The sequence below is a fragment of the Canis lupus genome, chromosome 34, assembly GCF_003254725.2.
Source record: "Canis lupus dingo isolate Sandy chromosome 34, ASM325472v2, whole genome shotgun sequence".
NCBI classification, from domain to species: domain Eukaryota; kingdom Metazoa; phylum Chordata; class Mammalia; order Carnivora; family Canidae; genus Canis; species Canis lupus.
This window is the reverse complement of record NC_064276.1, coordinates 14,890,495-14,917,976: the sequence shown is the minus strand read 5'-3', so window position 1 is coordinate 14,917,976 and position 27,482 is coordinate 14,890,495. Positions and strand designations below refer to the sequence as shown.

Below are 27,482 nucleotides of genomic sequence, written 5' to 3'. Positions count from 1 at the left end.
TGCTGCACTTCTAAAGCATTCTTTCACAAAGTAAATACCTGTAGTAGAAGTGCCCTTTTACCTACTGGATGCAATAACATCTGGTAGAGCTTCAAAGAAGTCTGCATTAGAAGGAATGCAAACTTCCCAAGAATTAATACCTGTAACAAGGCAAAAATAATTCCTTTTTGGTCTCATGTTTTATTTAGTTACAACACGTAATTTGCTTATATGGGTGAGAGGGATTGGAAACAATCTAACAATAGATTTTAACATAAAGTATAAATCTGCACTGTCCACTATGGTGACAACCAGCCACATTAAATCTACTTAATTTTAAATTAAATAACATTTAAAACTCAGCTCTTCGGTTTCACTAGCCATATTTCAAGTGCTCAGTTGCCACATGGGACTAGTGATGACCATATTGGACAGTACAAATGTAGACTACTTCCAAAGATACCAGTTTTTTGTTTGCTTTTCACTTTTTGTTTAAGTGCTTATTGACTCAGAAGGCTAAGAGGTTTTTATAATAATTTTATAAGAATATAGTCATGTACTATGAGAATTTGAAAAAAATAACTAGATTTTTTTTAAAAAACTTCCTATGAAAATTGAATTTATAGAGTAGTGAAGGGACACAATAAAGAGTTCACTTCAACTTTATTTGGGGAAAGGATTCATGGAGGAGAAACTGTGAACATCTCAAAACATAAGTAAAGGGATGTCAGGCAGAGAGAAGAGGAAACTTATCCACAGGGCCAGATGGAAGGGTAAGGCCACAGATGAGGATTTGTTTGTTTACTTGTTTGTTTGTTTGTTTGTTTGTTTGTTTAAAGTAAGCTCTATGCCCAACACGGGGCTTAAAATCACCACCCTGAGATCAGGAGTCAAATGCTCCATCCACTAAGCTGGCCAGGCCTCCCCCAGATGAGGATTTCAAGCCCAGGTATTTTGACATTTGGGGAGCAGTATGAGAATTAAGTAACATCATATATAATGAAATCGCTTTGCAAACTATCAAATACTAAGGTGACTGTTGTAGGAAGCAAGGAGAATAAGGTGTATGCTTTAAAAACCTATGTTCTTTGAAAACAAAATGCATAGGGAAGATAGCATTCTTCTTTATATGAAAATAGTTATCGGTAAATGCGATTATATAAATAATAAATGCATATAACATTACATATGCATTAAGACTGAATTAATAGGATATTTGCTTGTCTCCTACATCTAAATAATCACTCTTATCAATTATATTCTTATAATTATGTTAAAAAAGAAAACAAAAGCAAAAACATGTAGCTAGAAATATCATTCTACATCATGATGATTTCGTTTTTCTTTTGCATAAGCCTGTGTCTTTCAAATAATCCACAAGCAAATAGCTCCATTCTGTAGATGAGAAATTATAAAAGACCATGTAATCAGCTGACAAAGGAACTGAAAACAAGCCCAGAGGAAATGCATGGCTGTTCTTACAAAGTCACAATGTACTGTTCTGTTTGCCTCCCACTCTCAAAGTGTATATTCCTGACATTTCTTGTCTTATAATTGGACTTTATGAATGAGAGCTGTAGGATGCTGTCTGGTGAATGATCTGAAAAGGATATGCTGAAACCCAGTGGAGGTGCTACAAAAAGTGAACGCTAGGTTTTGTGTGGGCACTTAAATAAGAGGCATGAATTAGAAATTCAGAACCCCAAATTTTATTCTATGTAAAATAAGGGCTATTTTCACAGTCTTTAATGGAAACTTTGAGTAGGTTTAGGTGACACATAATGTGGAAACCAGAGGCACAAGCTTGGATTTCAGAATAGTTTAGGAACTTATGGCTTCCCAGAGTTTACCCTTTACAAGTGTTCTGGCAAGAAAAGAGAAGTTCAGTAGTGCCCATCCTCTTTAATTTAGCTTCTTCATCCTACCTGCTGAGCAGCTATTAAAAACCATACTTACATTTCTATACCATGTTGTTCTCTCCAACTTGCATTCAATTTCCTATCTCTGGTTTAGCTGATGAATAGCGCCCCGTTTGTCAAGACCTAGATCACTAGCTCTCTGGAAATATTCAGTCATGTTTAGTAAACAAACTTTTCCTGTGTGCCTACTATGTGCCACACCAGAACCAGTCACTGGACGGTTTTGTGCACGTTCAGCTGGGGCCACCACAAGGCTTCCCTTTTGTTGGTACAAATGCTTCGCAAAGAGAAAAGGAAAACAGCATTTCTGAAGCAGGGCAGGCAGGAATCAAAAAGTAAGCTTGAAAACATTCTCCAAGGAAACAGGCCATTATGTTAATAGTGTCTGTATGTCTCTGGGTGGTAACATTGTGGGCCTTTTCCCTTCGTTATGCTTTTTTTTATACTTTCTAATTTTTTTTCTACAATAGGCATATATAATGCATAAAAGAAAATAATAAAGTAAAAATCTTAAAAGAGAAAAAGTCTCCAAAATTCTATACAAAAGAAAGAAGAGATTCAAATGTAAATAAGCCCATTGATTGGTATAGCTGACTGACAATCATATTGATGGACAGCATGACTCCAGCTACTTAATTGATTGTTTTTTTTAAATCAAGCATTGGCCTCGGCCTTGGTAAGAAAGAAATATACCATTCACCTTATAAAGGCATTAACTCTTCCTGGACCCTAGGATTTTGCCTCTGCTGAAAGAAGAATTCACGCAACGTCTCTCTCCCAAAGCCCTAAAATAACTTGAACTTTTAATCTGTCTTTGTCAAAGGTAAGCAAGAGATCCTGAGAAGAATAATATTGTATCACGGCTGGATATATGGCAATTATGGGTTAAAAAAATAACCACCATATCGACAACACCAGCCAAAAGAACGTAGAAAATTTATCCATTGCCTTTTGTTTTTACATTTGTGCGAACCTTTCTGCTGGTAGGCCCAACTTAGTTCTAGCGAGTTCGAAAATGAGAGGGAGCCCCCAGTGTATATGAAAGGATCATTCATTGAGGGCTGAGCACGAAGGTCCTTGGTCCACAGTGAGTTCTCCTGTGCACATACCCTCCAAGTACAGATGGCTCCTCAGGGCAGGAATTAAAGATGAAGAGAGAAATGACTCTCAAACAGAATACAGTACGTTAATTCACTTAGAAGGCACCAGGGTGTGACTGCTTTCCTGACTTTTCCAAAGGCACGGAATTTGGCTCCATTTCCAGTCATAGTAAATGTGTTTACTCCTTAAAATGTGCCTCTAAATTTCCCCAAATGCAGACCATGGCTTATCACCAAATTTTAAATGAGCTGCTTGCTAGTTTGAAAACACTTGAGGTTATTTGGGTCTGAGAGACACTGGAGGCCCAGACATCACCTTTGTCTTCACCCTCCCCCAGAAGCTCCCAAGAGCAGGCAAGGCCTTTCACTCATGAGTTCTGGCAGTTGGCTGAGGCCTCCCTGAGGAGAAAAGAAAGGGGGGAAACTGTGCTGGGTGAGGTTGGCCTCTCCTAACTCTTATTAATAGAGAACATGTGGGCCGCGGCGAAGGCGGGGGCTGGGGTTGCTGAGTAAACAGGATGGGATGAGAAAGAGAATGATGCTTTTATATTCTTGTCTATTATAGATCCAGGGAGGCTCTTTAATGCAGATGAAAGGGAGAGACAGATTTAAAGGAAGTAGCTTCCAAAGCTAAATTTACAGACCACTGACGTCTACACACTTATTTGCCATGGAAGGAAGCTGTGTGGTCAACTGGCATTGCTAACCAACTGCCAAACAGATTCCTCTAAGATTTTCCTGGGCTATGGTTCTGTTACACCTCTATCTGAGCATTCTTCCTTAGCACCATCATTTATTTATTCAGTCTACTACTATCAATTGAGGGCTATTATTTGCCAGGCACCATTTTGGGTGCTGTGAATACAGCAGTGAACAGGACAGCCTTCATGGACAGTCTAAAGAAAGGGGAGTAGTAAAAAATGACAACAGGTGGTCGCAGACTGTGATGCCAACTGGATGCAGGGGACATGGGAGCCTGGAGAGGGAGCAGTGAGCCAGATGCCACCCAGAGAGAGGCAGTTAGGGAGGGCTCCCCTGAGGAGTCCACGGCACCTCAAATGAGCCTGGGGTTAGCCCACTGGGGAAGGAGCTGGACATGACAAGACATAACAAAATGGGGGTAACAGGATCATGGCTTAGAAAATGCATGTTCCTCTCAGGGATGAGAGAGAAGACAGACATATCCCCAAAGACCTTAAGGAAGGATGCTGTAGAAACTACACAGAAAGTATGCTGTTGAACACCGAGGTGTGATGCCGCATCTAGAGGAGAAACGAGAAAGAAGCTCTTTGCATATGGAACGTTCTTCTGCTGACCTACTTTTCATGCAAGCCTATCACGGCCATTTTATGGAAAGGAAATTGAAGACTATAAGGCAGGCAGATGTATGAGGGAGTTTCCCCTTTCCTCATCAAAGAATGCTGTTGTTTTTACCAATATAAGTGTTTACAATGTCTTCTTGTTTGCCCCCCATAGTCTTAGAAATAGCAGTGCTAAGATAAACTCTCACATTTTAAGTTTTGTGTTGAAACCTGAATATCAGAAAATTTTCTTATCTTTAAAATTGAATTTTAATACTATATGTACCTGTAAATGCTCAGGATTTGGAAGACTGAATCTTCCCAAAAATATAAAAAAAAATACATATGAATATATCTGATAAAGTTTTAACCACACACACACACACACACACACACACACACACAAATAGCGTAATGGAGAACTGAACTGTTACAGATTTTTTTTCATTTATCGATTTTTTTTCAGACAATATAAAAGAAATGAGAACTTTGTCAGTATAAAAAAAATACCACTTTATTTCATGCCATTATTTCTTTTCAATCTGCTAGCTAAAAACATGTCCATATCAAGCTTTTGTTTCTTGATCCTTATTATAGTCTCCATAAAAATCATTAGAAATATACTGTCTCAAAAAGAGAAGTTGATTCCTCTCCTGTCCAAATTATTAGTTTTCTGATTGACTTTGAAAACCAAAACTTTACTCTCTTTGAGGGAAAATAATCTATTTTTCTAGAGAATCTCACTCTGTCAGTCACTCTGATAGACGCATAGCTTCTACTGTATTATTTTTTTGCTTCAGCTAGCATATGTTAAAACAAAATCATTTTTAAAGCTGAAGACAACTCAAGCAATTCTGCTTAGCTCCAAAAGTTCTTCCGTCAGTGACTGCCAGCGTCCTCAATGTAAGACATTATCTTGACTCATTTTCCTCAAGTATGGAACAAGTATGCGATCTGCCCAAGAAATAAGAGTTTCATCCAAATATTGTCTTAGCAGAGAAGTTAGAGCTGCTAAATTTGTAACTCATGTATTTTCAGTTTTAAATCTCCCAGAAAGGGGGCATCTGGGTGGCTCAGTGGTTGAGCATCTGCCTTCAGCTGAGGTCATGATCCTAGGGTCTTGGGATCGAGTCCCACATCTGGCTCCTGCAGGGAGCCTGCTTCTCCCTCTGCCTTTGTCTCTGCCTCTTTCTGTGTGTCTCTCATTGATAAATAAAATATTTTTAAAAAACTAAAAAAATAAATCTCCCAGAAAGATATTTCAGCTCCAATACACAAAATGATTAAGAGGGAAAGAAAAGTTTAGGAAGTCTTCACTTTTCATCATTTTTAGTCAATGATCCATTTGTATGTTGGCCAAAAAGTATTGTCCAATGGTTTACTCTATGAAGGCAGAGGCTACAATTGCCATTAATATTTCCTCTTGAGGACTACACAAATCAGTGCTTTGGTCAAAACTATAGGCTGAGTGTTAATAATAGGGGATATTTTTCAGCAATTCTTTTTCATAAAAACACTTCTCTGAGACATTGTTTTAGTTTATGCTGGAATAATCTTCTGTGCACATTAACCGAGTTTTATACAACTCCAAAAGGACCAAACATCTGGAAATGTGGCCATATTTGCTAAGCTGCTGTCCCGAAGGAAGAAATCTGATTAAAATGTTTTAAACAAGTCCGTGGAATAAAATGAGAGAGCTAGCTTCCTTACTTATTTTGTCTGCCTGTCTTCCTTCCTCCTCTCTCTCTCTCTCTCTCACTCGCTCTCTTTCCAGATAGCTTTAGCCTGAAGCCTATTTCTTACATGTTTTTACAGCTCATCAGCAAAACCACACTTCTGTCAGCCATAAAAGTCATAGCGTACCAATTATTTAAATTGTCAGAACCCTCAGGTAAAAATGCTCTGGGTGCCAAAAAGCAACAATCCTCTTCAACATGCAGAGAAGTTGTCTTTCCCTCGGATTTAGAACTGGGCTTTCCTCTGAATCAGAGCTACAAACAGGTGTGGACTTTCAGCTGAGCTTCTTCCCGGCAGCCTAGAAAATCGACATCCTGAGAGACAGTGTTGCAGTTGCCTCGCAAGTCACTGGAGATGAGCCAGGGCTCCAGGACACTGAGAGGAAGAGGCAGGCACTGGACCTCTGGTTTGCACAACCCCTGCTCAACAGGGTCCCCTGGAGAATTAAAAAAAAAAAAAAAAAAAAAAACAAACTATTTGAATGCTTGAGTTTGATATCACTGGCCTGGGATATGGCCTGGGCCTTGCTACTTTTCAAAGCAACAAAGTTCAAGCATCGTGATTTTAAAGTACACAAAGTTCAGGTTTACGCCTTTCGATAAATCAAGGTACCCCTCATCTGAGCTGAAAATCAACCTAAAAGAAAGGAAATAGTTCTTACTATTGCCATTCCTCCTGTTGGCATTTAATATAATCAACTGGCCATTTATAAATCCATTAAAATTTTTAATCACTTTGCTTGGCCCCTCTTCAGAAGCTCTGTGTCAGAAACTTTAATATCCGAGCAACTACAAACAGCTGCCAGGACAAATCCCATGTTGTTTCCTTTCTTTTCAGGCCCTGTGTTAGAGAGGGGTAGGAAAGTTCGTTGCTAGGCACAATGCTACAGAGCTGTCCCTTCAGAGCGTCCCCTCCCCCTGGCCCAGCAATGTAGTCGGGCAGGAAGGTGGGCCCTGGACCTCTAGAGCTTCCAGTTTTTCAAGAGAAGCCAGATATAACCTTATTCATGTGAAAGCTCCCAATTTCTAAATGTTGGCAAGTAGTTGTGAATAATCAAAACACATCTGCTGAGCGACAGGGAGCTGCCAGTTTGCAACCTCTGGCCTGGAAGGCTCTTCATCTCCTGGCCATGTGACTAACTCCTCCTCAACTTCCGTACTGACTTGGGGAGACAACTGTGTGGAGACAGCTCCCCTCACCCCTCTTTGCACTCCCTTCCCTCCAGCCCAGTGCTCCAACCCTGGGCACTGAAGCAGCCTCCAAAGCTTGTCTCCACACAGTGCAATTGTGTGTTTGTCCCCCTAACAACTGCCCGCTCCCCAAGGGTGGGGATGGCGCCTTAGTCCCCTATTCTAGGAATGTATGCGCATCCCAAACTCCATACTGACTGAGCAAACAAATGCTACTAGATGCTTACTATGCATCTATAAAAATTGAACAAATTATGGCCCAGAAATTACAAATTAAGAAAATACACCCTTGGAAAAAAGGCTTTCCTTTCCACATAGGTGTTGTTACCTTTGTGATCTGCATCTCCTCCCAAATTTAATTCACTTGTAAGCATCTTCAGGCCATCTCCACATGGCACCTTTATCCCTTAGAGTGTTGCTTAGTAGTTAAGGGAGTCGTAGCCTTTATTTTATTTATTTTTTTATTTTAAAGATTTTAATTATTTGAAAGAGAAGGGGGAGAGAGAGGGAGAGATCGCATGAGAAAAGGAGAGGGGGCAGGGGGAGTGGGGGCAGGAGGACAGGGAGAAGCAGACTCCTCACTGAGCAAGGAGTCTGATGCGGGATTTGATCCCAGGACCCTGAGATCATGACCTGAGCCTAAGGGAGATGCTTAACCAACTGAGCCACTGAGGCACCAAGTGAGCCACTCAGGCACCTGGGAGTAGGCTTTAAAAAAAAATTATTTATTTATTCATGAGACACAGAGAGAGAGGTAGAGACATAGGCAGAGGGAGAAGCAGGCTCCATGCGGGGAGCCCAATGTGGGATTTGATCCCAGGACCCCGAGATCACGACCTGAGCTAAAGGCAGATGCTCAACTGCTGAGCCACCAAAGTGCCCCATGAGGGTAGCCTTTAAAGACAGCCTGGGTTCAGGGCTAGGCAGGCAGCAGCTGGAATGGAGGTGACCTTGGAGCAGCCCTTGGAGGACACAGTGAAGAGTCCATCCATTGTTGGAGTCCTGTGCACAGATTCACAAGGACTTGATCTGGGCTGCCGGGGTACCCTGTCCGCTGAGCACGCTGGGGTGATATCTGTTTTAGCCCAGCAAGCAGCTAAGCTGACCTCAGCCCCCACTGATATTCCTGTGGTGTGTCTAGAATCTGATAATGGGAACATTATGATCCAGAAACATGACGCATCACGGTGGCAGTGCACCAAATGGCCTCTTGACATCTCATATCAGTTCTCCAGCAGCCTGTCAGAGGGGCTCAATCCTACCAACGTTAATTATGTTGTAGAACTATTAAAGTTCCGGTAGTGAGGTCATTTATTTAGTGTGATTTGGGCACTTTTCTATTAATTTTAGAGTAAGCTGCTTTTGACACTCAGTGGCCTGACTTATCAAAATATTAGTAAAAAAAAAGATCATGTTTTGAAGCAGCAGGTCCAGGTCACTTTGTATGTAGAATTTTGTTATGTTCAAGAAATCTGGTCAGAGGAAAATAATAAAATAATAAAATAAATAAAATAAAATAAAATAAAATAAAATAAAATAAAATAAAATGAGACAGCCTGGATTCATATTTGGCCTCTGCTACTGTATTACCTTGAGCAAGGTATTTGTCCTTATTCTCAGTTTTCTCATACTTATCTATTTTTAAAATTGAAGTATATCTGACACTTTGTTGCATTAGTTTCAAGTATATGACTTAGTAATTGGACAACTATATCATGCTATGGTTACACCTAGTGTAGCTACCTCCTGACATCATACAACATTATTATCTCAGTTTTCTTCTATTTAAACTGTGAGTAGTCATGAAACCTGCCTTAAAGGGTTGTGTGAAAATTAATTATGCAAACACCTATTTACTATCCTGGACCATTACTATTACCCATTATTGAATACAGTGTCCCCCAAGAATGCTACATAGTTAGCATTATTACCACATCTTATAGATGAGGAGACAATGAGGCTCCAGTGTCAACTACGCAAGGTCACTCTGCTGGCACATCACAAAACTGGGCTGCAAACACAGATCTGCCACCAAGTCCATTGCCTTTCCAATTATACTAGAGAAAAATCAGGGGTGTCTGGGTGGCTCAGTTGGCTGAGCATCTGCCTTTGGTTCAGATCATGACCTCAGGGCCCTGGGACTGAGTCCTGTGTCAGGCTCCCTGCTTAGTGGGGAGTCTGTTTCTCCCTCTCCCTCTGACCCTCCTCCTCACTTTTGCTCTCTCTCTCTCAAATAAATAAATAAAATCTCAAAAAAAAAAAAAAAGAAAGAAAAATCAACCTGGTCCTCCCAAATTGTTGCCAGTCTGCCAATACTTAAAACCCACTCCCACACATGAAGCTAGTACCTAAATACAAGTAAATTCCTTTTATCATTATATTAATAATAATAAAACCTAACAGTGAGCTTTATGCTCTCCACATGGTGCTAAGCATGTGTTTTTCATTGTCATCTTTAACCTCTGCAAGGCACTTACTGTTTTCAGATGAGGAAACTGAAACCCAGAAGGTTAAGTCACTTGCCCAAGGACACAAAGCATTTAAGCCTAAACTCTGTCTCCAAAGCCATTAAGAGTTCTCAACCTCTCTACCAGGCATTCCCAGACCAATACAATTTCATTTAAATAATAATAATAAAATTATGAACCAACTTACCAACTCTTTATTTCATTACCATTTGTTCATAAAAGAAAGAACGTGCCTACACAATAATTGTTGAGAGGTCATCATCTCAAAGTAAAATAATTAAGGACATTTAACTTTATAAAAAGGTCCAGACATTGTTTTTGTTTTTTAACTTTTCTGTGTGAACTGGTAGAAGCATTGTCGCCACCACTGCCTCCTTGCCATCATTATCTCCTCATCCTTCCCAGCCTCATCACCTCTAGCCCTTCCACTTGATGATTTCTTTGAATACTCCTCCTACTTATTCCTTCCTTCGAAGCCAGAATAATTGGCTCACAAGTAGCACTGCAATCATTTAAACTGGGGGACAAAGCCTGAATGCCAATGTGAGCAAGGGGCTTAGTCCAACCGAGGCAATGGGGGAACCAGTCAGGGATGTGGGAGGCTGTCCATGCTGATCAAGTGGCTGAAAAGGGAGATCATGGGGCATGATGGAATGCGTCCGAGAGTCCAGGAAAATGGAGGATGAAAGGGCAGGGAAAGGGGCAAAGGGCTTCTCTACTTCTACCTTCTTGACACCCAGACAGAGGGAGAAATGGGCCAATGGTAAGAAGGAGGCAGGGTGACAAAGCAAAGAATGTTTGCATTGTGCTGACAACCACCCACAGGTGCCTTCTTCCAAATGAGTCCCTCCCACAGATTTCTTTTGCATTAACATGGAATTCGGTTCTCCTAAATTCAATCTGAAGAATGGAAGTCACATTCACTTGCACTCATTTACTCCATGTTTATTAGGACCCTACCAAGGCTGGGCCTTCTAATGTGCAGAGGGTAAAGTTTACCTTAATAAGATTGCTTTTAGCCAGCTTTGAAGAACTCACAGAGAGACAGAATATGTTTGCTTTATTTTTCATTTCTTTCTTGTGCATGCACATTAAGGAACTCATACACAATTGGAGAAATCCTGTATTTTCTATCTATGGTAATATTAATAATAGCATGAAGCAGTTTCTCTGTGAGAGTAACGTTAGCTGATGTGCAGTGAGCATTCCTAACATGCCAGGCACTGTATTAGCACTTTGTATGAATCATCTCCACAAAGAAAAACAACGCCTGGAACATAGTAGGGGATTAATAACGGATGGGTGGTTAGATGGATGGATGAATCCTCACTACAGCTCTATGAGGTAGTTTCTATTATCATCACCATAGTATAGATGAGGAAACTGAGGCACAAAGCAATTAACTAACCTGCTTAAGACCACTTGGGTTCTGACTTCATGACTTAGTGGCATAAAAGTGACAAAGAATAAAACACAATTTCTGGGGCACTTGGCTGACTCAGTCAGTAGAGCATCAACTCTTGATGTCGATGCCAAGTTTAAGTCCCACGGTGGGCATGGAGCTTACTTAAAACAAACAAACAAACAAACAAACAAACAAACACTTCCTAATTAATGAAGGCATCTCAAGGGATTGTGGCACCAAAAGTAATAAAAATCACAAAACAAACAAGTCCAAAGCGCACAACAGACCTGCCCAAAGTAAAAAGGATAAGAAAAGATGAGTCAGAATTAGAACCCAGGCCTTCTGTCTCCTAAGTACTCTATGCATCATGCCAGGTTTAATTCTCATAGCTGAGCCAGGTCACACCTCAAAAAGATGCTCAGTTTGGTATCAGCAATTGCTTGAGCTCCTAGAATCCCCCATTGGCTGGTCCAGAGCACCACTGATGAGAAAGAAAAGGAGAGAGGAAGAAAAATGTGGGAAAGAAGAAAGGTTAGGGTCTTAGCAAATTATCTAAGGTGACTGACAAATCCCAACCGACTGTCCAGACACGACACCGTGCAAAACCACCATCACCGTAGTTTTGGACAATTTGCATGATGAACAGTATGCTTTTGAGACCCTTAGTAAGTATAATTATCCGCTTATTCCTGGTTATTAAAAAACCTATTCGAGATAAACCTTATCCTCAATGGAGACATACCTGGCAAATCCAATTATCTATAAGCACAAAGTTGCCTACAATTGCTTAGAGAATAAACAACCCGCAAGGCATGAGGGGGAGCAGGTCCCTACAGCCCTGGTTAGAATATACAATTTGCCTGAATCCCCTACGTAGTTCGTTATACTTCACGTGACTAATACCCAGAAGGACATTTAATCTGCAATGTCTTAAGGTGAGTTCTTCCACAGGCACATTAGCAAGACAAGGTTTTGTTCTTTGAAGGGGGCACAAAGTTGGTTAGGGGGGAAGGGGCCAACTGTAAGGGGCCAAATTCCCCAAATGAAGAAAGAAGTCAAAACCTGCCTCCTGCAACCCCTGGATCAAGAAACATGTATTTCCTTTATGCCCAATCTATGCTGTCCCCTGTTTGGTTTTCAGGTCAATGGGAGTTGCCCGTGACCTGCCAAAGTGAATTCCACAAAACAATGGAATTGAGCAGCAAGGTCTCATCCTATTGCTTTTGATAACAAATTAATTCCTTTTTTCTCTCTCTCACAGTCAGCTCCTGACATTTTCAACTTTTGGTGTTGCTAGTGAAAAAGAATAAATTAAAAATGCAACCAAATGCACTTCCTAAAACCTTTGGTGGGTCCTACCACCCATTTTACTTCTTTTCACTGAATATTTCCGTTTCCCTACTAACTAACTTAAAAGGATACAAGGTGCACATGGGGACAGCAGTCGGATTTGACCTCTAAATTCAGGGACTGGCTTACTAATTCAGTCATGTTTTTTATTAGATTCCAAAAGGCATTTACCAACAAAAAGCTGGTAAGAGAGTCTTTTAAAGCATTCCTGAAAAATCTCCTATGATTTATGGTAAACAGAAAACAATTAAGAAATAATATTCATTGCATTCCCACAATTCTGCTTGAAGAAATAAAACAAACATATGTAAATGCACACATGGGTCAAAAGATGAAAAGGAAATATACCGAAGGGTTAGCTGTGGTTACCTTTGGACACTGAGATTTGGAATGGTTTTTATTTTCTATTTTTTTGTCTTGGCCTACTTACAATTTTTCTACTTTTAACAACTATTTGCCTTTTATTGAAAAGATACACTTGAGGCTGTTTTTCCACCCTTAGGAGACTCCAGATCCTACCCCCTCCACACACACACCTTGTATAGTTGGGTGAGAACAGTTCCCTCCTCTCTCTCCCTGCAAAAGACTGAAGATTTATTCTCTGAGAGTAAAACAGAGGGTCTCTGGAGTGCGGAGAGACCAGGAACAGCTGAAGACAGAGTACTGTACAGAGTCAAAGGATGTCTGAGTGCAGATGCTGAGGTCTCCCCACACACACCACACCAGCGTACACCCTGCCAGTGCTCTCTCTACACTACGCTGCCATGCCCTCACCCTCTAATCAAAAAACGGAAGCACTTCTCTGGCAACTCAGAAGGAAAAAAAAAAATAAGTCTAAAGGTACTGGAGCCCCTGGGTGGTTCAGTGGTTGACTGTCTGCCTTCAGCTCAGGTCATGATCCTGGGGTCCTGGAATCAAGTCCTACATCAGGTTCCCCATAGGGAGCCTGCTTCTCCCTCTGCCTATGTCTCTGCTTCTCTCTCTGTGTGTCTCATGAATAAGAAATTAAAACTTTTTAAAAAAAAAAAATCTAAAGATATTAACCTATCCTAGAGTTTCCCCAACTAAAAGTCTAGCCACATGGCCCCCCAGTGCACCTCAACTGATAAACCTCCAATCGCTTAGATGTGAGAAGACAGATGAGACTGGTTGCTAAGAAAAACCTCAAACATTAAAACAGTGACCAAAACAAATGGGCAGAAAACAGCAATTTGAATGAAACAAAGATTATACAATGAGAAAAAGAAACTACAAAAAACACTATCACACAAAATATCACAATTATGAAACAAAGATGGAATATTGTGTTTTAATCAACATTTAAAAAACAGAAAAAGAATGATTGGAAATCAAAAATATGAAAAACACAACAGAAGTGTTGGAAGATAAAACTGTGCCAGAAAATTAAGCAAAAAGACCTAAAGATTAGAAAAATTAAATAGAAAATAGGAAAGAAAAGATAGAAGATAATCTTGGGTGTGTAATATTCAAAGAATAGGAGTTCCAAAAAGAACAGATAAAATTGAAGATGGAAACTTATCATATAGTGAAATCATATTTAAATTTTCCTAGTATAGAGGCATGAGTTTTTTAATTCAGAAGACTTCCTGAGTATCTAGGAAAAAGAATAAAAACAAACTCACAGTGAAGCATATTCTAGAAAAATGTAATACCATTGGAATGAGACCTTACAAGCTTCAAGAGGGGAAAAAACAGCTTACAACAAGAGATCTTCCGATTTTTTTATAGAAAAACTGGAAACTAGAAATCAATGAAGTAAAGACCTCAAAAGTCTAAAGGAAAATGATTATTAATGTTGAATTTTTTAAGATTTTATTTATTTATTTGTGTCTCATGAGAGACACAGAGAAGGAGGCAGAAACATAGGCAGAGGGAGAAGCAGGCTCCCTGCAGGGAGCCGGATGAGGGACTCTATCCCAGGACCCGGGATCACGCGCTGAGCTGAAGGCAGATGCTCAACCACTGAGCCACCCAGATGTGCCTTAATATGGAACTTTATACATAACTAAAACTTCATCATTATGTTGGGGGGGGAGACATTTCCAGAATTACACATTTTCAACAGTTATCTCTCCTATACTTTTTCAAGAAGCTATGGAATTTGATCAGTAAACCAGCAAAAGAAAATCACAGATACAGGAAGCAGTATTCCACAGAGGGGAATGAAGGGAATTTGCCGGGTGATGGTGAAAGGAATCTCTGACAGCAACTAGCCCAAACTGGTGCAAACCATAATGTCCCTGGAGAGAACCTCCAGGGGATAAAATTGGTAGGTATGTGATTTATCTGCACATCTCGAGGGAAGATAAATCCCAAAAGGTAGAGGCTGAAACGATTAAAAGAAAATAAAACAAACACACAGAAAACAAGCCAAATGGAAAGGTAAGCAATATCATGGCTTGCAAAATGACTCAGCTGTGAATGGTCATTGTAGTGTCAACCCTAAGGCAAATCAAACAAAAATTATGACATACTTAAACCGGGAAGAAAGAGAGGATGCGGAAAGTGGTATGTGTAGTAGAGTGTCCTGGGGGCAGGAGGGAAGAAAGCTAACCCTCATCTACAGTGAGAAGTTATTACTTAGCACCTACAACTGAAAAATTAAGAAGTCAGTAATATTAGCATATTAGATAGAAAAGTGGAGGTCAGTATAAAAAGCAACACTGATACATGAAAGTGATTGCCTTGGGGTAGGGAAAGTGGTGGACAGAGAGGGAGAGAACTATTGCATTTCTTTATAAAATTTGGGGAACCATTTTATTCTTTAAACCATGGGCATATATAATTTTGATAGATTTTCAAAAAAATGAAAAATTTAAAAACAAAGGTTGGAACTGGCTTTTAGAGCTATACATACTTGGGTTGGAATCCCACTGTAGCACTTACCTAAATCTGTCCATGCTTAACTTCCTTATCCTCTCCAAGCCTATTCGTTTCCAGTCTGCAAAATCAGGACAATGGCAGTTGTGAAAATTAAATGAAGTTTAATGTGTGAAGTCCTTTGTCTGAATCGGACAGTTCATGTCAGCTCCTACATCAAATGTCCAAGGCTCTCACGCTCTCAGATGACCATGTAGGACACTAGCAGCCAGAGTTTTTCTGCCCTTAGAGCAGGAATCTACTTATATCAATGTCCAATTGTTTGAGGAAGGAGATTTCAAATCAGTGTTTCTCAATCTTAAACGAGGTACCGATCCCTCTCAAAGGAGAAATAAAACAAAACACCGGGGATCCCTGGGTGGCTCAGAGGATCCCTGGGTGGCTCAGCAGTTAAGCATCTGCCTTCGGCCCAGGGCATGATCCTGGAGTCTCGGGATCGAGTTCCACGTCGGGCTCCCTGCATGGAGCCTGCTTCTCCCTCTGCTTGTGTCTCTGCCTCTCTCTGTCTCTTCAGAATAAATAAATAAAATCTTTAAAAAATAAAAATAAAACAAAACACCAAACTCTTAGGGATCCAGGGTTGACTCACACGATTTTAATTATAATATTATTCAAATATTATACTATGTATATAGGCATTAACTCCTTGTGTACATAGAACTTAGGCAACAATACAGTAAAAATAATTTTTTTGTTAATTTCAGTTTATTTTTAAAATTTTTATTTAAATGCAATTTGCCAACGTATAGTATAACACCCAGTACTCATCTCATTATGTGTGCTCCTTAATACCCATCACGCAGTTACCCTAAGTAAAAATAAATCTAAATGGGGGCACCTGGTGGCTCAGTGGTTGAGCATCTGCGTTAGGCTCAGGTCATGATCCTGGGTTCCTGGGATCGAGTCCTGCATCGGGCTCCCTGTGAGGAATCTGCTTCTCCCTCTGCCTATGTCTCTGCCTCTCTCTCTGTGTTTCTCATGAGTAAATACATTTTAAAAAATATATATATATATATATATATATATATATTTAAATAAATAAATAAATTTAAATGAAAATCAAATCCCAAATTGATGGAATTCAAGTGAACATTAATTTTTTTTAGTTTGTTTATTTATTCATTTATTTATTTAAGTAATCTCTACACCCTACATGAGGCTCAAACTCCCAACCCCAAGATCAAGAGTTGCACACTCTTCCAACCGAGTCAGAAAGGGTCCCCAAGTGAACACTAATTTAATGTGACAATTGGTGACATTTTGCTGAAACCAAATCATTGCTCTTCAAGGCACACGTGTTAGCGGATCTCATTGGTCCCCAAGCCCAGGCCACTCTGGGTGCTAGATGATGACCCAATTTCTCACTGTTTTTCTATGAATCCTCCTTCCACAGCCGGCTGTGGGACTCCTACACCTTTGCACAGTGCCAGCATGTCTCTTAGGCATCAGGTCTGCTAATGCTTTTTTCCTGTTAGCCAGGTACAATGAAAGTAACACAATTTGTCACCAACTTAATCCTAACAGAAACTCAGACTCCAAAATCAAGAAAAACCCTAAATTTAAAAATCATTATTAAAACTGTAAAAATCCCTGCATGGAACTCCTTGATGGTTAATTAAGGCCTCTTGGGAAGCCTTCACCCAAAGTCGGGGGTAAGGCTTTTCCAGGCAGCAGGACCACCCTCCCTTTTCCCTTGCGTCCCCATCCCATCCACAGGTTCCAGTCAAAACTGCTGCTTTATTATGCTCTTACCATACCCATGGGACTGCTAATAAGCACTAATGAAGAGTTCCTTCTTTCTATACCCAGCTGTTCCTCATTCCATTGTATGCCTTGTGATGGGTCCTCGATTTACTTGCTTGCTTTTTTAAATCTGCTTTCTGTTTCAAAATACATATTATGACATTTATCTCACACACAGGACAAAAACCAAAGACATGTTATCTCACTGCTCAGTAGACACAACTTCACCTTATGATGGAAAATATTTGCCAACTTCTTTGATGCTAAAGAAAAAAAATCCTGTCTATTTTAATGGAATTTAGTATATCTGTCTGTGATGTATTCAAAACAAATGCAGCAAACTGTCCCTTTGTGGAATGACTTCATTTCCAAGGTTTTTGAGCCTTCCGTAGGAAGAGGTGGTACTGTCAGAGGAAAAAATATGTAGTATATCTAAACCTCCCCAGCCCAGCAAGCCAGGCTCTTGGGCAGAACGAGAACCTGAGAACTGTCCAGCTGTGTCCTCTGGCCACAGAGGTCCAGACACATACATTCTGTGCCAAAGACAGGGGGCAAATGTCCTTCATAGTTCAAGTCTTCTTGGGACGGCTGGGTTGAGGGTCTGCCTTGGGTTCAGGTCATGATCCCCAAGTTTGGGAATCGAGTCCCGCATTGGGCTCCCTGGGAGGAGACTGCTTCTCCCTCTGCCTATGTCTCTGCCTCTCTCTGTGTGTCTCTCATGAATAAGTAAATAAAGTCTAAAAAAAAAATTTCTCTTTCTTGCAATCACAGCTGTCCATAACAGTTACATCCATTTGGGCGATCATGGCCATGTCAGGGGCACCAGGTTCCTGCACTGGATGGAAGGAAGATTAAAAGGAGTCGCCTCTGTTCATATCAAAAAGCCCAGGGCTATCCATTCATTTATTCCATGAATACTTATTAAACAACTATGGTGTGAAGTTCCATACTTCTCTTAGGCAGTATGAGGGATATAAAGATGAAGAAGACATATACCCTGACTTAGAGAAACACACATTCTAGAGGACGGGATTGACATAAAAGCAAGTAACTGCAAAGCCACGTGAGAAGCACTGATTGATAGATCATGTGCTATGGGAGCACAGAGGAAGGAGCAACTCAGCTTACCTGGAGTGACTTTGAGTTGGTCTTTTGGCTAAATTAGAGTCCTCAGCTTGACAAGAAGGGAGGCGGGGGAAGGAGTCCAAGCAGAGGATATAGCACAGAGGCATAACAAAGGTTGGATCATGCAGGGAAGAGTAAGTAGGTCTGGGGTTACGTAATGGATAGTAGGTAAAAATAACCAGAAGAGACGTCCTAGGGTGGATGATTGAGTTTGGATTTTTCCTATTGGTTTCAATTTAATGTGTGTGTGTGTATAATATATATACATATATGTTTATGTAAATAAAACATTGTTCTAGATTTTGAGAATATAGAGAGTTTTTTGCCCTGCTTCCTAAAAGGAAAATACACAAAGCAAATAGTAACTCATAGGAAGCTATCTACAAGGAATTATAACAGTATCGACTAGGGATTGCTTATGGTTTTTGATGAATAAAATCTAGAATAGCTAGAAAAATAGGCTACCTGTCCTTCAAACAACTCTTCATAAATAACATTTCTATCAAGCAGGATATTGATAAAAATTGGACAAAAAGTGGTTGTTTAATTTTGTATTATTTGCAAATTCTTAAGTCTAAAGTTGATTTTGGTGGTAATTGGTAGGCATTAAAGAGTTGTAATCAGGGGGCGCCTGGGTGGCTCAGTCGGTTAAGCATCTGCCTTTGGCTCAGGTTATGATCTCAGGGTCCTGGGGTCGAGCCCTGTGTTGGGCTCTCTGCTCAGCAGAGAGTCTTCTTCTCTCTCTCTCTCTCTCTCTGTAAACCACCCCCTCCACCAACTCATGTGCTCTCTCTCTCTCTCTCAAATAAATAAATAAAATCTTTTTAAAAAAAGTTGTAATCAGTGTGCTGATATAATTAATATGTACAAATATTAGGGGGTTATGGAAGGAGGAACAGAGAGACTCATAAGGAGTTTATTACATTGCCTAAAGTAAAAAAAAAAAAAAAAAAAAAAAGAGCCAGAATTGAATAATGTAGTGATGGTAGACATGGCGGAGTCTTTAGATATTAAAGTGATAAAATGACGGATCCCTGGGTGGCGCAGCGGTTTGGCGCCTGCCTTTGGCCCAGGGCGCGATCCTGGAGACCCGGGATCGAATCCCACGTCGGGCTCCCGGTGCATGGAGCCTGCTTCTCCCTCTGCCTGTGTCTCTGCCTCTCTCTCTCTCTCTGTGACTATCATAAAAAAAATAATAAATAAATAAATAAAGTGATAAAATGGGCTACATCTTTGTGATCAATTAGTGCTGAGGGGTGAGAAGTAATATGAATCTAAGAAGCCTTCCAGATTTCTGGCTTAAGTATCTGGGTAAGCTTGCTCGCTCTTTTCTTTCTTTCTTTCTTTCTTTCTTTCTTTCTTTCTTTCTTTCTGTTTATTTATTTTTTTAGTAATCTCTATACCCAACATGAGGCTTAAACTCACGTCCCCAAGATCAAGAGTTGCACACTCCACCAACTGGAGCCAGCCAGGAACCTCCAAGTGTCTGAGTGAGCGTTAGTTACTTTTACTGGAATAGGAAAGAACAGATGAGGAGAGGTATAATAATGAGTTCTGGTACAACTTGATGTTAGGACATGATGAAAGATCGGACATAATTCATCTTTTTGATATACTAAGAAGAATAATGTTGAGCCAGTGATGGAACCAAAGGTTGCTGCGGCTGCATTAGGAGGCAATTTGGCAGTACCTAGTATAACGTTAAAATGCACATACCACGTGATCCATCAGTTCCATTTCTCATTATCAACCTCAGAAAGATACACATGCACGAGAAAGAAGGCACAAGGATATACACTGCACCATTATTTGTCACACACAAAAATTCAAACTACCGAAATGCCCTGTGATAGGGAAATAATGAAATCAACCATGAGAGTGTTTCCAAACTTACTGCAAATTAATATCACCTGGGATATCGGTTGAAAATAATTTTTTCAACCCCCTTCCCAGTCCTTCAGAAACAGATTCTCCTGGGGAAGGCTATGAATAGGTCTGGGTGATTTTTGTCATCAGGAATGTTTCTGAAAACCTTATGAAAGGTGTTTCCAAAACTCTCTCTAGAAACAAACAAATGCTGGGCAGGATTAAAAAGAATGAGGGTAGATCTCTGTGAAGCAACTCGGAATGAGCTTCAAGGTATAGAGAGTGATAAATGCAGACTGCAGAACGAACACACGGTATGACACCATTATGTAACCACAGACCCACACACGGAACAATGTATTTCTAGAAGTAAATATGGGCTCGGGGGTGGCAATTTCAAAGGGAACCTCTGTTATGACTAAAATGGTTCAATTCTTTTGAGATCAAAAAGTATTTGTGTATTAGTTCTGTAATTAGAAGCACATATCAATTTATTGCTGGTGTGGCTGAGGTGATGATGAAGGTAGCCGATGCAAAATACAATTTGTGCTAACCACATCTATCTCGAAGCGTCTCCTCGATAAATTTTATTTGCGCAATGCTTATTCATCAAATATTTGAAATTGTCCTCTACACGAAATGAAGCAGATTCCTTGCTTTGGGGGAAAGGGCAAGGGAGGTGGCAAGGATGAAGAAGAACCCAGAAACCCCCTGATACTTCCATGTCTGCCCACCTTTCAAGATCCAATTCAAATATTGTCTCTATGGTCCAGTTTCCACAACCCAATCTCATCTCTTTGTCTTCTAAACCCCATCCCAGCTCCCTCATCTCCTCACATATGTGTGTGTGGGTCTCATCCTCACCCCACATTATCCTCCCTCCATTCCACTTTGCATTTCCCCAAAGCCCAGCAGTGCCCTGCATACACAGCTCTCAATCGGAAATGATTATTGAATGAAATGCTTCCAGCTATGCCTCAGAGGTCTGAGAACGGTCTTCTACTCTCCACTGCAATTACTGCTCAGCAGAAGTCACTTAGTCCTATCTACCCTCACATCCTCACCCCATCTCCCCTTCCTCCTCTTCCTCACCACTGTCTAAATTTCTTAGATAGAAATAGAAATAGAAAATGCATGTTTTTATTTCATAATTAAAGCTGAGGCCCAGCATTCAAACCCCGGGGGGGGGGGGCACAAAAAGTAAATGGTTCCATCCCATCCTTCCCATGGCACGAGATGGACAGGAGTAGAGGAGAGGGAGCAGGTTGTTCCTACATACCTGGGGTAAGGTAAAGAGTGGAGGTGGAAAACAGAAGCTCTGTTGGCTCCTTGCAGAGGAAAAGCAGACCTAGAAGAGGGAGGGTTTTCTTCATAATCTGCCACCTTAGTCACCACAACCACTTTACCTTTTGTCTGTCTTGGTAGTTTTCCTAATAAAAACAATCTTAAAAAAAATTAAAATAAAATAAAATAAAAACAATCTTGACATGAGACGGCTTATCTCAAGGTCTTTCTCCTGAAGCCTATCCACCCATGGAGATGGGGAACAGCATTTCACGGTGTCACTCTTCAATCAGGTCATGAGTCAGTCATGTCCTCGTTCCTGCTTAGAGATAAGGGGACATTTTCCAAAAAGCCATACCATGTATCCATGTTGTTCTAGACTAGCAGCCACAAAAGAACGGACAAGCCGTTAATCTTTATGTAAATTATATGCCTGGAATTTCATAGTCTTTTGGTATTAGTGTCACAGTCTCTCTGCCTTAGTCCTCTCCCACTAACACAATGATTTTTTTAAAGATTTTATTTATTTATTCCTGAGAGACACAGAGACAGAGGCAGAGACATAGGCAGAGGGAGAAGCAAGTTCCCCATGGGGAGCCCCATGTGAGACCCAATCCCAGGACCCCAGGATCATGACCATGCAAAAGCAGATGCTCAACCACTGAGCCACCCAGGCACCCAACACACTGATTTTTATTACTTATTTAAATTATGTATCAGTCAAGGTCCTGGCACAAAACAGTTCATATCTCAGACTTGGTAATTTAGGGAGGGGTAATAAAAGGAGTATTTGTAGACAGCTGTGTGGGAAAGCCAACTGACAGGTGCCATGACTTCATCAAGGGAATAAATACCCTAATCTCAGTTTTCTTCCTTCTGATTTCTTCCCTGTGTCCCATTGGCCTGTCCTACCGGAAGCCAGGGGTCCAGGGAGGTCTACAACATGTCAGCCCCGTAGCTCTTGAGCAGATGAAGGTAAGTGAAGGATAAATCTGGAGAAGCAAATGGAGGCTATCTAGCATAGCTGCATTGTCTGTCTCTTGCTCAAGAAACCAAGACCAGTGGCATTGCAAAGCCATCTCCAGTATGGAGGAGCAGTGCCCTTCCACCTCATCTCCCACCATTCTTAACCAGGGGACCATGTTCCACTCAAGACACAGGGCAACGTTCCTGCCCAAGAATCATCCTTTGCACACTTATGCTCTCTTTGTATTTCCTCCTCCACTTGGGCCACCCTCTCCCCCTTTTCTCCTGGAGAATTTCTATCCATCTTTCAAGGTGAGGCGCAAATATCTCTTTTGAAACCTCCCGATGGTGGGGCACCTGGGTTGCTGAGCCAGTTAAGCGTCTGCCTTCAACTCAGGTCATGGTCCCAGGGTCCTGGGCTTCCTACTTAGCAGGAAGCCTGCTTCTCCCTCTCCCTCTACCCCTGCTTGTGTTCTCTCTTTCTCACTATAAATGAAATCTTCATTTATAGATTTCGTTTTGAAATCTTCAAAAAAGGAAAGAAAAGAAAAGAAACCTCCCCTGATCATATCCTCTTCACACAGGCTTCATCGCTTCTGCCTTCATGCGTAATACCAAAGCACAGTGAGCACATATGTGTATTCAGGACCTTATCCGTGTACCTTTTCCTGCCACTATATGAGCATTCCTCACAGATGAAGATGCCATCTCATCATTACTAATAACAACCACTATTATCATTTTCCATGTACCTATCATGTGGCCAACCCAGGCGCTTTAACTCATTTTCTCAATTCATTTTTTTGTCTAGGAAGCACTTTGTTTTCATCCAGTGTGCCAGTACAAATATGATTTTCAGAGAGATTGGTCAGCTTGCATAATGTTACTCTGCTAGTACGCAGTGGAGCACTGGTCACTTAAGCTGCTAAACTGGGATTCAAACTCACTTCCCTTCTACTGCCCAACCTGAAAATTGAAACTGAAAGTAATCACAGTGAGTTTAAGAAACAAAACAAATGATCATGGGAGAAAAAAAGAGAAAGGCAAACCAAGAAAGAGACTCTTAACTATAGAGAACAAACTGATGCTTAATAAAGGGGAGGTGGTAGGGGGTGGGGGGAGGGGAGGGGTGTTAACAGGTGATGGGGATGAAGGAGCACACTTGCTGGGATGAGCACCAGGTGTTGTATGGAGTGTTGAATCACTATATTGTACACCTGAAACTAATATCACACTGTATGTTAACTAACCAAAATTTAAATTAAAAAAAGAAAGGAAAGAAAAGAAGTAACCAGAGTGGACACTACCTTTCAACTTTGCATTCCCAGAGCCAAGACATCTCTGGACATAATGAGTGTCTAAGACATGTTTTTGAATAAACAACCAGAAGCATAGCATACTGACACATCTCTTGACCGTGTGCCTATTTCTCTTGGTACAGGTTGGCAGAGGGCCATGACCTTCTTTAGTCTTATTTCCAGGTTGACAGTTTATAGCAAAGTCCTAATTTGCTGGTAAAACTAAATTTTTTCTGGACTCTGTTTATTGGTTGCCTTTTCTGAATAGAATCATCAGAAAACAGAATCCCTTAGAAGACTAAGGGCCTTGCTCCTCGAGTACTGGGTCAGAAAATTTTCCTAAGATTACAAAAAAAAAAAAAAATTCCCCAAGACTGGAAGGGCAGTGTATCAGGAGCTTCTGAGCAACCATCCTGAATTTTTACATATGAACTGAGAGTAGAGAGCTGAGGGAGAATATTTTAAAAATTGATCTCGTTATGACAATAACAGCCACCATAGATAGGTCACTTACTTTGTGGCTAATTGGTGTTTTACATACATTTTTCCTAAGTGTTTTTAGCAACTCTGAAAGGTAGGTCTTATTATCCCCATTTTACAGGACAGGAAACTGAGTTTCAGTGAGCTTAACTTGTCCAACGCCTCTCACAATTCATGCCTGAATTTCCATGGCTTTACTCTGACTCCCTGAAAGACAGAAATTAAACACCACTGGTTGTAGCAGAAGCAACATTATCATGAGGGAAATCCCCTAGAAACATGAAAATTCTATGGCAAATCAAAGTAATTCTAACCATCAAATATAATTGTAAAACCCAAGGTCTCAGAATCCGAAAATAACATTATTCTTCACATAATTACCTTATTCGAACTTCCGTTTTACATTTGTTGTAAAGTCAATTAGGTAAAAACAGTATTTTGATCTTACTTATAGATGAGATTGAAGCTCAGAGAAACTGAACAGCAGGCAGCAGTGGGATTGGAACCCAGGTCTTTTGCATTGTTATTGTGAGTTTTTTGAACCTAGAAAGCTGAAACTTCTAGCTTTATACAGAAATGCTTGTTTCTAAAGAATTGATTCATGCCCACTCCCTCACCCTCATCTGCCCCTCTTCCTGTCACCTTTTTTTTTTTATGATTTTCATTTGTTACACAAATATTGTCACAAGAATATAGGAAATAATTAGAAGAAATTTCATTCATAATTCCTGTACCCCGACACATCAATTATTTTTAGGTTTCCATTATTGCTACCCAGTCCTTGTCCAAATTAATACCCAAAAAGCAGGCACACACACACACACACACACACACACACAGAGAAATAAAGATTTAAACTCCCCTACGAAGTTATTTGAAACTTGGTGGTGGCCAAAAGTTGGTAGCCACAAGCACGTGATTCATGGGATCCAGACTGACCCTTGCCTGGTTTGGTCTGTGGAAATAGAGATCTTCAGAGCGGCCCCGCCCACTAGAAAGAAGAGAGCAATGAGGAAAAGGCTGACTCAAAGTTCCTGATCGCTTATGGAAAGATGTGCACAAGAGCCTCCACGACCACATCCAAATTCTGCATATGACAATCACTCCTCAGCGAGAAGCAGCGCCTAGTTCTCCGAAGTGAAACCTTCCCAGTCCTTTGAATATTATCTTAATCAGAGCGATATTGACCAAAATGTTAACAGTGGTTATCTCTGGATGGTAAGATTACAAGTGATGTTTATTTTCTTCTTGATTCTTGATTCTTTCTTGCATCGTCTGAGTTTTCTGCAATGAACATGCAATACGTTCGCCCTAAGATTATGATCAATAATAATAATTATGCTCAATAGGATGTGAGGTTGATAAAAAAAAATCTATAAAAATTAGAGTCATGGGGACAAATCATGTAATCCCTACCGCTGGAGGGACAAACAGCCCCTTCCTCAGGTCAGAGAGCCTAGAACTCAGGCAGGAAGTACAATTTCTAGCTCAGTTCCTTTCTAATATAATACCTGCTAACAAGTTTCTGTTTCCTCCCTTTTTTTCCTCTTAGCTTGGAAAGATTGTTCCTAAACATTTATCAACAGAGAAGATTTGATTCTGAGAATATGTTATGGATTTTTTTGTAGCAAATGGTCCAATATAATTTAGTAGACAATAACACCCATAGAAACGTGTGGGAGCTTTGCTGTCAAGTCCTGTAGTGTTTTAATAAAGGAACGTGTCATTTTTCTTCAGCTAAATTTCAGCTAGAAATAATATTAGGTGAGTTCTCATTGCCCTTCATTCCATAGCCTTTCTGCAATTTGGACACCTTAATGATTTCATGCAAAATTCACTGTCTAAAGAGTCTTGGTGGCTTCTGTCTGATCTTGGTTTTTGCTTTTGATGCGGATTACTTATGTGCATCCATCATGGTAAAAACAGCAGAGTTTGGGCAAACACTGCTCTCTCAGACCCCCGCTCCCTTTCAGGCCTGGAGATCCTTCATCTAACCCAGTTCCATTCTTGTGCCTCTTCCCGCTGGCTTCCCCAGTGCCATTTTTATTAAAGCCCCAGCTCATCCCACATTCAGCCGCATGACTTCTTACAGGCTTCAGAATAAATCACCACATTGCTCCGATCTTGGCTTCTCTGCCCTCAGCTTTCAATTAAATTTAGAATTGACTTTAAAGGTACAACCTCAATGTACATGGTTGAAAATGACCTTGTTTCCCCTTTCCCACCACCTGCGACTTCCTGCGCAGGGCTCTTATACTCCAGCTCCTGGTTCAAAAAGTAGAAACAGGAATTTGCTACATGCTCCTGTGGCAAACTATAAGTCTCAAGCTGTTTAAAGTCTTTAAAGTCCCATCCAAAAGGTAAAGTACACTCTGCAGAGAGAAATCTGGGGGCCTGAATCTCTGGCTGCCTGTGTTCAGGAAGAGACACAGAAGGAGAGGGAGAAGAAGAAGAAGAGAAGGAAGAAAAAAAAAAAAAAAAAACCTTTGAGCTAAACACTTAATTTGTTTAATTTCTACAGTTTGCATTCAAGATGATTCGTCTGTTTATAATACGCATCACTATTAAAGTAATTATGTGAAGTTAGTATAAATGATCTATGACAATATTACAAGGACACCAAAGCAGACTTTAACATCAAAACTGACTTTCATCTTTTGTCTTGTCATTTGGCTTTCCACTCTTAGCAAGGAATAGAGCCTATAAGCAGCAGGTTTGGGCTATTTAGAATCGGGCATGCTCCTGCCAATTTCTCCCTCCCCCCTCTGGAAGACTTTACCAATCAGAAGGACTGAGCCGAAAGCCTGTCTTACTCTGCTCAAAACCATTAATATTTTAAGGCACTTACTTGTATCTAAGAGCAATGAGGTCCCTCCCAATCTGCGAAAGAAGAAGGAAAGAATGATTTGATTGCCTTAAAAAAGGATAAAAAAAGATCTGGTCGGGGAAAGGATGTATAAATTGAAAGTGCTCTATAAGCATAATGGGGCAATTTATTAATTCAACCATTAATTAATTATTGAGTGTCTACTATGCATCAGGTTCCAAGGAAGCCGTACAGTGCTTCTGAGCTTGAGCCTTAGTTTTCATGCCTCTAAAACGGGAACAGAGACTATTTTAGGATATGGTATAACTAAGTGAAAGAATAAATGTAAATCACTTAAAACCAGTTCTTGGCACATAATAAATACTGAGTGAATAGCTTTATATAAAAATATGAAAGGAGTATTCCCCAATGCTAAGGGATTTACAGCCTAATGGATTATTATTCTAAAACCTCTGCCTTTTGCCTCTGACCCTAAAAATTTGAAAAGCTTCGAAGACTTAGCTATGCAAATCTCAGATCAAAATACTTTCCTACTGGTTGCCC

At 40.4% G+C, this 27,482-nt stretch overlaps 1 pseudogene; it reads left to right on the top strand.

The window, feature by feature from the left end:
• Positions 1-8,165: 8,165 nt before the first annotated feature.
• LOC112662828 (ragulator complex protein LAMTOR5-like) lies at positions 8,166-8,440 on the top strand (annotated as a pseudogene).
• Positions 8,441-27,482: the final 19,042 nt, after the last annotated feature.